Source organism: Eumetopias jubatus, unplaced genomic scaffold (genome assembly GCF_037043125.1).
Source record: "Eumetopias jubatus isolate StellerSeaLion01/CBP00866 unplaced genomic scaffold, mEumJub1_p1.0 scaffold_1, whole genome shotgun sequence".
NCBI classification, from domain to species: Eukaryota; Metazoa; Chordata; class Mammalia; order Carnivora; family Otariidae; genus Eumetopias; species Eumetopias jubatus.
In genome coordinates, this window is record NW_028274807.1 from 189,589,771 (window position 1) to 189,603,274 (window position 13,504).

Here is a 13,504-nt window from a genome sequence, read left to right on the forward strand (position 1 = left end):
GGGAGCCCGATGTGGGACTCGATCCCAGGGCCCTCATCCCAAGGACCCTGGATCATGACCTCAGCTGAAGGTCTCAGCTGACTGATCCACCCAGGGCCCCAATTTTTTTTTTTTTTTTTAAATAGACAATGTGTTGAATCACATTCTGGGGAAGGCTTAGGGAATAAGTTTTATTTTTGAGCTCTTAACAACTGTGGAGGCAGGAATAAGAATGCTCTGGGTTAACACGTGTAGGGTTTTTCCTGCTCCAGAGTGAATGATTTTGTGAAGTGTCTTAAAAAAATGTATTCCCCAAGATTGCACAAAACACCTTCATTCCTCTTTGTGCATACATGTGATTTATTTCTTGTTTCTGGAACTTACTACTTAATGCTTCTAAGTTCATGAATATTTTAAATCAATTACCTAATCAATAGAGAAATTTTTCTCCTATTATGTTTGGCTAATTTAACATTTGGCCAAATCAGAATGGTTGAATAAGATTCTACCAAATGTTATAGCATATCTTTGTAGTGTTTTTAAAGGTATTTGCTAGGGTCCATATTTCCCTAAAGAGAGTTGAGGTTCTTCAAGAAAATCTTCCTAAATCATAACTGCTCTTGCCTTAATTTGAAATAAGCAGTATGTCTTTTAAATGTGTATATAAGTTTCATTTATTTTACCATTATCTCTCCCTCTTGATAACTAGAGAGGTGTACATACATACTTGTGTTAACCCCAGTGTGTTAGGATTGATGTAGCCTATAACTTAACCTTATGTCCTGGAAATATGCCATAGTCGTGTACTCTAAACTAGAACCCTCATATTGTTACCTTACATGGATGAGAAGAGAAGGATGAATACTGTGTCCTTATTGCTTGCTTATCATGGCGTGGTTGTGTTTTTCTTTAACACAGAGAAAAGGCAATTCATTATTGGTTTCCCTTCATTTCATTTCAGGCAAATGTTGGATTTTTACAAAGCTTGCAAGAAATTGTATATAGACCACGTGGGGAAGTAGCTTGTGCTATCAATAGATAAAGTTTCTTGTTATCCTTATTTCTAGGTATTACTATGTTGGCCTTTTGAATTTCAGTTTGGGGAGTAAATGCTCAAAAGCTTCAATACCCAGCAGGACAAGAACTCGTGGACCAAAGGGACTTTCTTTTGGTTGCTTTAGAGGGCAAACTATTTCCAAGACTTGCAAAGCTATTTTGGTTAGGAACACAGAAATGATAATTTTGTCTCTCAGTGACATTTATAAGGAACTATTTATAGTGGTGGAAGTCTCTCTTTGGATTATGTTTTTATTATCCTTCTTCTGTTGGATAGATTTGTACCTTGATGCTATTTTAACATGATAAGATTGTTGTTTCATTTTCCATCAATGAGGCAAAAGACCCACCTTATAAGGCTTCCTACCCTGTGGCATCACCTGAATACCTCCGAGGCATGGCTTCAGTTCAGCCCCTGAGTCAGAGAGAATTCTCTCCGGAGTTTTCAGCTGGAGTTTTCCAATCCTAGCTTGCTATCACATTGCCTGGAGAACTTTTTTACTCCATTCCTACTCATGTTTTAAACCATATTCCCTTCCACCCTGACTTTCTGGGGGCAAAGCTAATGCTTTGCCTGCCTTTGGAATGCCTGACTCCAGGGCACACAAATGCAAATCTCTGGTGCCTCTAAGATAGTATTCTGCCCCATAGACCTTTCTAGTCTGGAAGTCAAAGTAGTGGGGAACCTTAAGTTCTTAGTAGTGCCCCTGACAATTTAAAGAGGTACATAGGTGGAGAATGATGTCTTCCCAGCTGGAATGGGTAGCAGAGTTATAGGGATGCTCCTCTGCTCCTAAATTACCCCACCACTTGGAAAATCTTTCAGATGACTTAAGCTAATGCCTTCTCCTTTTGATATTTTGCCCATGTTAATTTGAGTTTTCATTCTTTCAGGTTGCGTGGACGCTCATTTTTTTTTTAAACACCTGTCTCCTCTACCTAGCAAGGTAAAAAAGATATATAAAAACTCATTTAATTTCTCTAGATTCTTTAATAGGTTTAATTAACTTTCTCATTTGCCATTTGAATATGAAAGACTTTTTGAATATCAAAAATTTCATGTACCTTGAAAAGAAGCTTATGTGTGTCATTGGCTGCCTGGTTGATAAAATGACTTTGGTGGGAGAGAATGTTAGCAATGTATGAATGAAAGATCCTGATTTAGGTGTTATTTGGACTAAGGTAGAAGAGAAGTCACACTCTGAATTATTTTTTTCTCTGGTGGGAGATCAATACTGTCTAGACATGGTCTCATTATGACTTTGCATTGACTAAGGCAGACTCAGTCAACAGTGGGGCTGACATTCCTCTAATCCAGGCTGCTGGTGGGATATTTGTGTTGCGCCTTACTACAGAGAACCTCAGATTCACTGGTGTCCACTCTGTGTATCCCAGCATCACCCCTCTCAACTGTAGGGTTAGCCTAGATGACAACATATGCCAACTCCTGACTTTTTTAAAAAGAGTCTGAATCCTAGAAGTCCTGGGAGCTGCTCTCTAGGATTTCCTAGCATGCTTGGTGATAGTTGCATAGGGCGTGAGAGGAACTTTGGAGCATTTGAATCCTCTGTGGTCTCTCAAACATAAAACCAGAGACAGTCATACAACTCACATGTAGAGGCCACATCTGAAAGCCCAGCTATATTCCCTGTCATACAGCTGCCTCCCCATTAACTTCTACCAATAATATCCTCATGGATGGAAATGTCACCAGTTTTATATTCAGATTAATTCTCATTTATAAGAAATTTTCATCTATTTGAGTACATTTTTAAATTGAGGATGTTTATGATTCTTCACCTAGGATCAGAACTTAAAAATCATGTCATCTCCCTGTTAGATATTCAGACTCCTGGCTGTGGTGCTCTGCAAAGAATCTTAAGTTCTTCGTTTGTGGTTATTTGTTGTCATTTTGCAAGAGAGTGAAGCAATGTCTGAGCCACTAGAGGCCAGAGGTGGCCCAGCCTGACTGGGTTTCCAACAGTGGAGTAAATGTGATTTGTCTAGCATCTTTACTTTTAAACTTTGGGAAAGATGACTGTAGACAGTGAGAAATAATGCTGATTATAAAAAGGATTGCTCATGATAAAAGATCTCTTTCTGGAAATTTAAGTGTTCTAATAGATTAGCATTATTGATCATTCTCTTTCCACATAGTCTACAGATGATCTTAGAATCCTGAAACTATTATTCTTCCTTGTCTAGTGTAATTACCAGAACAAGGAATAATCTAATTAAAAGACAACAAGGATGTGTTCTAATTGTTCTAATAAATTATGCTAATACTCAATGCATTTAGTTACTTTGCAACAGGAATTTATTTAATGGGTTGACAGCTTGTCTTTTATTGCCACAATCTTAACTTTCATTTCTTCTAAACAAGACAACTTACAGTAGGATAGTTAACTATCCAAAAATCATTTGGGTCATTAAGAGAATCTAAGATTCCATGTAATACATATGGATGAAGAAATGGGTCTGGGGTTTTCTAGATAAAATAATGACCCAAGGCAGAAGAAGGTAAAGTAATGACCAGTAGAGTCTATAGTAAAAATAAGTAACTGACTGTTGCAGTGAAGACAATGGGCTTTTCATTTGTTTTTTAATTATCAAGTGTAGTGCTACATGATAATATGGTACTAATTCACATAATTGTGTTTGCTTAATTTTAGACATTTTATACAAATCTATTAGACACCATATTGTTTATTACACATATGAGATGGTGCCTGAATTAAAGTAATGCCATAATGAGGCAAAAATTCAGGAAATCACTTCTGATATGCCTTATGTTTTCTACAGAAGATGCCAGTCTCCCTGCTGATTTGAACATAATTGAGATATAGTTTGTTGCATAACTGTATGAGGAAGGCCTCAATGCAGGGTGAAAAAAGATGTCCAAAAGGACCCGAGGAGAAATAAAAAATCCGTGTAGAGAATGGAGGGAAACCTACAGATCAATTCTAAATAAATACAGCCACTCAACATATTTGAGAAAAGCAGATTCCCAGGTTGATTTCTGTTATTCTCCCTTTTGACATAACAATCTTTAAAATCTAATTAACAAGCCTTCAGGTAGAAAGGGATTTCAGTACTTTTCAAGACTAGAAAGTGTTTTTGGAAGGGACGTTTTCTCACAAGATAAGAATTCTGTGGGAATATTTTTCCATTTTTGAAAGATTAATCCATTCAAATTGTCAAGTTCATCAAGGAGCATGGGGCTGACACATATACAGATTCTAGTTTATACTCATAAAGTTAACTTACTTAAGAACAACAGCCATAGAGACAAAACCAAACAACATGCACACCATAAAAGAAATGAGAATTAAAAGAAAATTATCTTTAGTGACAAAGGAATGCAAGCAAATTCCTTCCCATTCTGAAGTGCATCAGCCAAACAGGTTGATGATTTTTTTGGCAGTTTGCTTCTTGTCTTAATATTCTAGTTCACTTCTTCATTTTCAAGGAGAAACTTTCCTAAGTTCTTTTTCTGTTCTAAAAAGGTGACGTTTCTTTCAAGTCCATCAGGCTTGAAGATTTCTTTCCTTTAAAGGAGGCTGAGTGCTATGGAGCTGCTAACCCAACTGAAAACCCCTCACCACCGGATCTAAATTAGATTAAGTACCCAGGTGGGTCTGACCTTCCTTGTTTCCAAGGCACGGACAATGTCTGCCTTTGAGAAGCAGCATGCTTGGGACACTCATTTCTTTTCTTTTTTTTTTTAACTTTGACAATTTTTTCTTACTGTGGAAAAATATAAATAACATAAAAATTTCCATTTTAAGCATTTTTAATATACAATTCAGTAGCATTAAATATGACTTTTTAAAATGATTTGGACTGAAAAGGAAATAAGCCTGTGCTCAAGTAAACACTTACATTGTACATAGAGATTTTTAAATTTTTATTCTGCTTTTTATTTGTTTCTACCCATTCTGAAATTATTTTTTTTTAAAGATTTTATTTATTTATTTGGCAGAGAGACAGCAAGAGAGGGAACACAAGTAGGGGGAGTGGGAGTGGGAGAAGCAGGCTTCCCGCTGAGCAGGGAGCCTGATGTGGGGCTCGATCCCAGGACCCTGGGATCATGACCTGAGCCGAAGGCAGATGCTTAACGACTGAGCCACCCAGGTGCAACCTCTGAAATTAATTTTTACCAAAAGTGTGATACTAGTTATAACCAGTGATACCCGTCTATGAGAAGCCAGAACAGAAGTCCATCTACATTCTAGAAGAGACTCTAGATGCTCCTAGTGGGTTGGGAAGGGTATGTGGCTGGAGGTCAGCATAAACAATGGTGGCTGGGGGTAGAGGAACCATGTTTCTCTCTGAAGGTCCTGTGGGCATTTCTGGATCTCAGAGTGTAAATTTGACATGTTGTACATAAATCTGATATTTTTTCCTCAGCGGCTGGCATTGGAAATTTTTGTGTAGTAAATAATGCAAAATACCAGTTAATATTTTGACAAAAACTGACATTATCTGGGGAATTCAAAGCTACAGGAAGGCTGAAACACGTCACGTCGCTTAAGATGCTGCCATCTAGCCATTGACTTGAGCCATGCCGCTTCACTCACTGATCACAGAGACCCTGAAATCATTCCACAGGCAGGATAGAGTGTGCTTAAAATGGAGTGCAGGAGGCAGGGACTCGGCTGAGTGTTCTATTTTTATTGGCCCTTAACACTTCCTACCAGTACATAAACTAAATTTTGATACTATGAGAATATAGTGTTAATGATTCATTGAAAAGCTACGTTTAAAAGCGTGTAATACTAGCAGTCATTGTTTTGAATATTATGTTCACCAGTTTCATCTATTTGGCAGTTCCCTCTGGTACCTAGATTAAAATTTAAACTCCTTAGTAGAGGATGAGGGCCCCCGGCACTCCCCACTTACTTGTATTTCCCTCTTCATCTCGCCTTAGTCCTATGAATGTTCTGTACTTCAGTTGGGCATTACTTCATATCATTTCCCAAACATGCCATGTTCACTTCTCTTAGGCTTTTGCACATGCTTCTCCCTCTGCTTGGAAACTCCTTGAACTACTGAACCTTCAGAATCTAGCTCACACATCTCCTCCAAGAAGCTTCTGCGAATTCTCCCAAACAGTGCAGCTCTCATTCTCTCTGTGTCAGCACTCTGACCATTAACAGTCTTGCATTTTTGCTCTTAGAACACATAATTATTTTTACATGTCTATTCCTCCTGCCAGAATCAGAGTTCCTTGTAGCCTAGTGACATTTCAACTCAATGGGATCCAGTTTATTATGTATATATATGTATTTTAGCTCTCCCTACATCTCTCATTTTTGAGTTTCTGCTAAGACTCAGGAACTTAAAGCTTTCAAGGACTGAATGAAAATGACAGTCAACCTGGAGTTAACTCAGAATCCTATAGCCAGTGAAAACATCCTTCAGGAATGAAAGGAAAGTCAAGATATTCTCAGATGAAGGAAAACCAAGAGAATTTGTGACCAGTAGAGCTACTCCAAAAGAATGGCTAACAGAAAGGAAATGATTAAAAAAAAAAAATGGAACCTTGGAACAGAGGAAGGAAGGAAGAACACAGTAAGCAAAAATACTGGTAAATACATTAGGCTTATTTTTTCCTCTTGAAATTTCTAAATTATATTTAAAGATTGAAGTAAAAATTATAGTACTCTTGATGTGGCTGCAAATGATTGCACTATTTAAGTTAATTATAAATGGAGACAGTAAAGGGACATAAAGGGAGGTAAGGTTTCTATACTTTGTTCAGACTGGTAAAATGGTACCAGGCATTTTATATTCATAAGCTATGAATATATAATATAATACCTAGAGCAACCACTATAAGAGTTATACAAGGAGATGTACTCAAAAACAATTTAGAGACATTAAAATAGAATTCCAAAAAATGTTCAGATAACCTATAAGAAGGCAGGAAAACAAAAACAGAAAAACAAAACAGAGAGAACAGAGAGCAAACAAAAATAAAATGCTAGGCTAAGTCCTAAAATTACATTAAAGTTAAATGGTCTAAATATACCACTTACAACAGAGACTGGTAGAGTCGTTTAAAAAACATGACCCAATTATATACTGTCTATAAGAAACTCACTTCAAATATAACAAAAGAGGCAGATTAGAAGTAAAAGGAAGTAAGAAATATATCATGCCAAGTATTAATTAAAAGAAAGCAGGAGTAGCTGGTTCTTCAAAGAAGTTAATAAAATTGACAAACATCTAGGAAGACTGACAAGGAAAAAAGGATGGAAGACACAAATTACCAATATCAGGAATGAAACAGGATATCACAATGGGCCCTACAGCTATCAAAAGGATAATAAAAGAATGCTATGAACAACTCTCCACACATAAATTTGACAACTTAGAAAAAATAGATCCTCTTTCTCAAAAAACACCAACTTCCACAGTTTACCCAATGTGAAATAGATAGTTTGAATGGTCCTGTAACTATTAAGGAAATGGAATTCATTTTAAAACTCCCAAAAAAGAAATCTCAGGCCCAGATGATTTTGCTGGAGAATTCTACCAAACATTTAGGGAGGAATTAATATCAATTTTACAAAGGCTCTTCTAGGAAATAGAAGAGAGTACAGTTCATTTTATGAAGCTATTATTACATAGACACCAAAGCCAGGCAGAAACAATATAAAAAAGAAAACTATAGCGGGGGCGGAGCAAGGTGGTGGAGGAGTAGGAGACCTGGATTTCGTCTGGTCTCAGGAATTCAGCTCAATAGGGATCAAACCATTCTGAACACCTACGAACTCAACAGGAGATCGAAGAAAAGAATAGCAACAACTCTCTGAACAGAAAAGTGACCACTTTCTGGAAGGTAGGACGTGCGGAGAAGTGAATGCGAGGCGATATTCGGGAGGATAGACGGCAGGGGAGGGGGCCTCCATCAGCCACTACTGGCAACTGATAGAGATGCAGAGCACAAAATCGGAACTTTTAGAAGTCAGCTCCACTGAGGGACGTCGCTCCAGTGGCTAAGCAGGGGGTGGAACCCTCTCAGGACAGTGTGGTCTCAGGACCCTTGGGGTCACAGAAAGACCGGGGGCGCCTGAGTGTGGCAGAGCTCCCAGGTATCGGAGTGGGGAAGCCGGCTGCAGAGACGGAGCCGAGGCGCGGGCTCTCAGCTCGGGGTTGCCATAAACCGTGATCTGCGGCCCAGTCGGGCCACTGCTCCTCCAGTAGGGACCCAATAGGTGGCAGATGCGGGGAGACTTCTCTTCCTCCCCCGGGAGGAGCTGCACGGAAGCGCACCGCAGGGAACTGCTGGGTTTGGAGACTTCACATGGGGTCCGGTGCCAGAGATAGAAACGCTCGGTCACAGGCCGGGTGAGCACAGAGTGCGGCCAGAGACTGGGGAGATGGGAGTGATTGACTGCTTTTCTCTGGGGGCGCACAGAGGAGTGGGGCCCCGAGTTCTCGGCTCCTCCGGGCGGAGATTGGGAGGCCACCATTTTCAGTCTCGTCCTCCAAAGCTGTAGAGAAAGCTTGCAGGGAACAGAAGCTCCCGAGAGCAAACCCGAGCAGATTGCTTAACCCGGACGGGCAAGAGCGGGGCAATTCCGCCTCTGACAAAGACATTTGGGAACCACGGCAACAGATCAGCAACAACAGCCAGCCAAGACCAAGTTTACTGATCAATGAGAACAGGAGAACTCTGGCCCTAGGGGAATACTGCATGTAGAATTCATGGCTTTTTTCTACCATGATTCATTAGTCTTTCAAAGTTAATTTTTTTAACTGTTTTTTTTTTTTGAATGTTTCTTTTTCCCTTTTTCAACCAACATCTTATCAATCCCTTTTTTAAAAAAACATTTTTATTTTTCATTTTTAGAGTCATATTCTATCCCTTCATAGTAGTTACCCTTATTTTTGGCATATATATATAAGTTGTTCTCTCTTTAAAATTTTGAGCTACAGTTTATTCTAACATATTAAAATATACCCTAAATCTCTAGTGTATGGCTTTGTTCTAGTCTCCTGCCTGATCACATTCTCTCCCCCCTTTTTCTTTCTTTCTTTCTTTTTTTTTAAATCCTCTTCTTTCTTTTTTCAAGCACCTTATCAATTCCTTTTTAAAATTTTTTTTATAATTTTCATCTTTACAGTCATATTCCATCCCTTCATTGTATCAACCCTTATTTTGTACATATATAAGTCCTTCTTTCTTTAAAATTTGGGGAGGCACTTTCTTCTAACAGACCAAAATACACCCAAAATCTAGTGTGTGGCACTGATCTATGAACTAGCCTGATCATATTTGATCGTATTCTGTTTTTTTATTTTGTTTTGTTCTGTTTTTGTTTGTTTTTATATTTTTCTCTTTCTTTTCTCTTTCTTTCCCTTTCTTTTCCACTGGTTTCAGGTCTTTTCTGATTTGTTTAGAGTATATTTTCTGGGGACGTTGTTAACCTGTTAGCATTTTGTTCTCTCATTCATCTATTCTCCTCTGGACAATATGACAAGACGAAAAAAATTACCTCAACGAAAAGAACAAGAGGTAGTACCATCTGCCAGAGACCTACTCAATACGGACATTAGTACAATGTCAGACCTAGAGTTCAGAATCATGATTTTAAAGATACTAGCTGGGCTTCAAAAAAAGCATGGAAGTTATTAGAGAAACCCTTTCTGGAGAAATAAAAGAACTAAAATCTAACCATGTCGAAATCAAAAAGGCTATTAATGAGGTGCAATCAAAAATGGGGGCACTAACTGCTAGGATAAATGAGGCAGAAGAGAGAATCAGCGATATAGAAGACCAAATGATGGAAAATAAAGAAGCTGAGAAAAAGAGAGATAAACAACTATGGATCACGAGGGTAGAATTTGAGAGATAAGCGATACGTAAGATAAAACAACATTAGAATAATTGGGATCCCAGAAGAAGAAGAAAGAGAGAGAAGGGCAGAAGATATATTGGAGCAAATTATAGCAGAGAACTTCCCTAATTTGGGGAAGGAAACAGGCATCAAAATCCAGGAGGCACAGAGAGCCCCTCTCAAAATCAATAAAAATAGGACAACACCCCGACATCTAATAGTAAAACTTACGAGTCTCAGAGACAAAGAGAAAATCTTGAAAGCAGCTTGGGAGAAGACATATGTAACCTATAATGGTAGAAACATTAGATTGGCAACAGACCTATCCACAGACACCTGGCAGGCCAGAAAGACTGGCATGATATCTTCAGAGCACTAAACGAGAAAAATATGCAGCCAAGAATACCATATCCAGCTAGGCTGTCATTGAAAATAGAAGGAGAGGTAAAAACCTTCCAGGACAAACAAAAACTAAAGGAATTTGCAAACACGAAACCAGCCCTACAAGAAATATTGAAAGGGGTCCTCTAAGCAAAGAGAGAGCCTAAAAGCAGCAAAGACCAGAAAGGAAAAGTGACAATATACAGTAACAGTCACCTTACAGCCAATACAATGGCAGTAAATTCATATCTTTCAATAGTTACCCTGAATGTAAATGGGTTAAATGCGCATTTACAGATTGGGTCTTCTTTTTTTATCCATTGATATGCTGTCTGCAAGAGACTCATTTTAGACCCAAAGTCACTCCCAGATTGAAAGTGAGGGGGTGGAAAACCATTTACCATGCTAATGGACCCCAAAAGAAAGCTGGGGTAGCAGTCCTTAGACAAATTAGATTTTAAACAGAAGACTGTAATAAGAGGTGAAGAAGGACACTATATCCTACTTAAAGGGTCTATCCAACAAGAAGATCTAACAATTGTAAATATCTATGCCCCTAACATGTGAGCAGCCAATTATATAAGGCAATTAATAACAAAAGCAAAGAAACACATTGACAACAATACAATAATAGTGGGGGACTTTAACATCCCCCTGACTGAAATGGACAGATCATCTAAGCAAAAGATCAACAAGGAAATAAAGACTTTAAATGACACACTGGACCAAATGGACTTCACAGACATATTCAGAACATTCCATCCCAAAGCAACAGAATACACATTCTTCTCTAGTGCCCATGGAACATTCTCCAGAATTGATAACATCCTAGGTCACAAATCAGGTCTCAACCGGTAGCAAAAGATTGGGATCATTCCCTGCATATTTTCAGACCACAATACTTTGAAATTAGAACTCAATCACAAAAGGAAAGTCGGAAAGAACTCAAATACATGGAGGCTAAAGAGCATTCTACTAAAGAATGAATGGGTCAGCCAGGAAATTAAAGAAGAATTAAAAAAAATTCATGGAAACCAGTGAAAATGAAAACACAACTGTTCAAAATCTTTGGGACTCAGCAAAGGCAGTCCTGAGAGGAAAGTATATAGCAATACAAGCCTTTCTCAAGAAACAAGAAAGGTCTCAAATACACAACCTAAGCCTACACCTAGAGGAGCTAGAGAAAAAACAGCAAATAAAGCCTAAACACAGCAGGAGAAGAGAAATAATAAAGATCAGAGCAGAAATCAATGAACTAGAAACCAAAAGAACAGTAGAACAGATCAACAAAACTAGGAGCTGGTTCTTTGAAAGAATTAACAAGATTGATAAACCCCTGGCCAGACTTATCCAAAAGAAAAGAGAAATGACCCAAATCAACGAAATCATGAATGAAAGAGGAGAGATCACAACCAACACCAAAGAAATACAAACAAGTATAAGAACATATTAGGAGCAACTCTATGCCAGCAAATAGATAACCTGGAAGAAATGGATGCATTCCTAGAGATGTATCAACTACCAAAATTGAACCAGGAAGAAAGAGAAAACCTGAACAGACCTATAACCACTAAGGAAATTGAAGCAGCCATCAAAAATCTCCCAACAAACAAAAGCCCAGGGCCAGATGGCTTTCCAGGGGAATTCTACCTAACATTTCAAGAAGAATTAATACCTATTCTCCTGAAACTGTTCCAAAAAATAGAAATGGAAGGAAAATTTCCGAACTCATTTAATGAGGCCACCATTACCTTGATCCCCAAACCAGACAAAGACCCCATGAAAAAGGAGAATTACAGAGCAATATCCTTGATGAACATGGATGCAAAACTTCTCACCAAAATACTAGCCAATAGGATCCAACAGTACATTAAAAGGATTATTCACCAGGACCAAGTGGGATTTATCCCTGGGCTGCCAGGTTGGTTCAACATCCGCAAATCAATCAATGTGATACAATATATTAACAATTGAAAGAACAAGAATCATTGGATCCTCTCAATAGATGCAGAAAAAGCATATGACAAAGTACAGCATCCTTTCTTGATCAAAACTCTTCAGAGTATAGGGATAGAGGGTACATGCCTCAATATCATAAAAGCCATCTAGGAAAAACCTACAGCAGATATCATTCTCAATGGGGAAAAGATGAGAGCTTTCCCCCTAAGGTCAGGAAAGCAGCAGGGATGTCCACTGTCAACTCTGCTATTCAACATAGTATTAGAAGCCCTAGCCACAGCAATCAGACAACAAGAAGTAATCAAAGGCATCCAAATTGGCATTGAGGAAGTCAAACTCTCAGTGTTTGCAGATGATATGATACTTTATGTGGAAAACCCCAAAGACTCCACCCCAAAACTGCTAGAACTCATACAGGAATTCAGTAAAGTAGCCGGATATAAAATCAATGCACAGAAGTCAGTGGCATTCCTATACACCAACAACAAGACAGAAGAGAGACAAATTACGGAGTCGATCCCATTTACAATTGCACCCAAAAGCATAAGATACCTAGGAATAAATTTAACCAAAGAGGCAAAGGATCTGTACTCAGAAACTATAAAATACTCATGAAAGAAATTGAGGAAGACACAAAGAAATGGAAAAACACTCCATGCTCATGGATTGGAAGAACAAATATTGTGAAGATGTCAATGCTACCTAGAGCAATCTACACATTCAGTGCAGTCCCCATCAAAATACCATCCACTTTTTTCAAAGAAATGGAACAAATAATCCTAAAATATGTATGGAACCAGAAGGAACCCCAAATAGCCAGAGGAATGTTGAAAAAGAAAAGCAAAGCTGGCGGCATCACAATTCCGGACTCCCAGCTCTATTACAAAGCTGTCATCATCAAGACAGTATGGTGCTGGCAGAAAAACAGACACATAGATCAATGGAACAGAATAGAGAGCCCAGAAATGGACCCTCAACTCTCTGGTCAACTAATCTTTGACAAAGCAGGGAAGAATGTCCAATGGAAAAAAAGACAGTCTCTTCAATAAATGGTGTTGGGGAAATTGGACAGCCACATGCAGAAGAATGAAACTGGACCATTTCCTTACACCACACACAAAAATAGACTCCAAATGGTTGAAAGACCTAAATGTGAGACAGGAGTCCCTCAAAATCCTAAAGGAGAACACAGGCAGTAATCTCTTCGACCTCAGCCGCAGCCACTTCTTCCTAGAAACATCCCCAAAGGCAAGGGAAGCCAGGGCAAAAATGAACTATTG

The 13,504-nt window shown here is 38.6% G+C and overlaps 1 protein-coding gene across 3 annotated transcripts in view; it reads left to right on the forward strand.

The window, feature by feature from the left end:
* Positions 1–13,504, forward strand: part of FHIT (fragile histidine triad diadenosine triphosphatase) — a 1,452,058-nt gene that overhangs the window by 378,958 nt on the left and 1,059,596 nt on the right. For all 3 annotated transcript variants that reach the window (XM_088027739.1, XM_088027740.1, XM_088027745.1), the window contains one exon: positions 1,930–1,982. The gene's annotated coding sequence lies outside the window, so the exon portion shown is untranslated. The remainder of the gene's footprint in view (positions 1–1,929; positions 1,983–13,504) is intronic.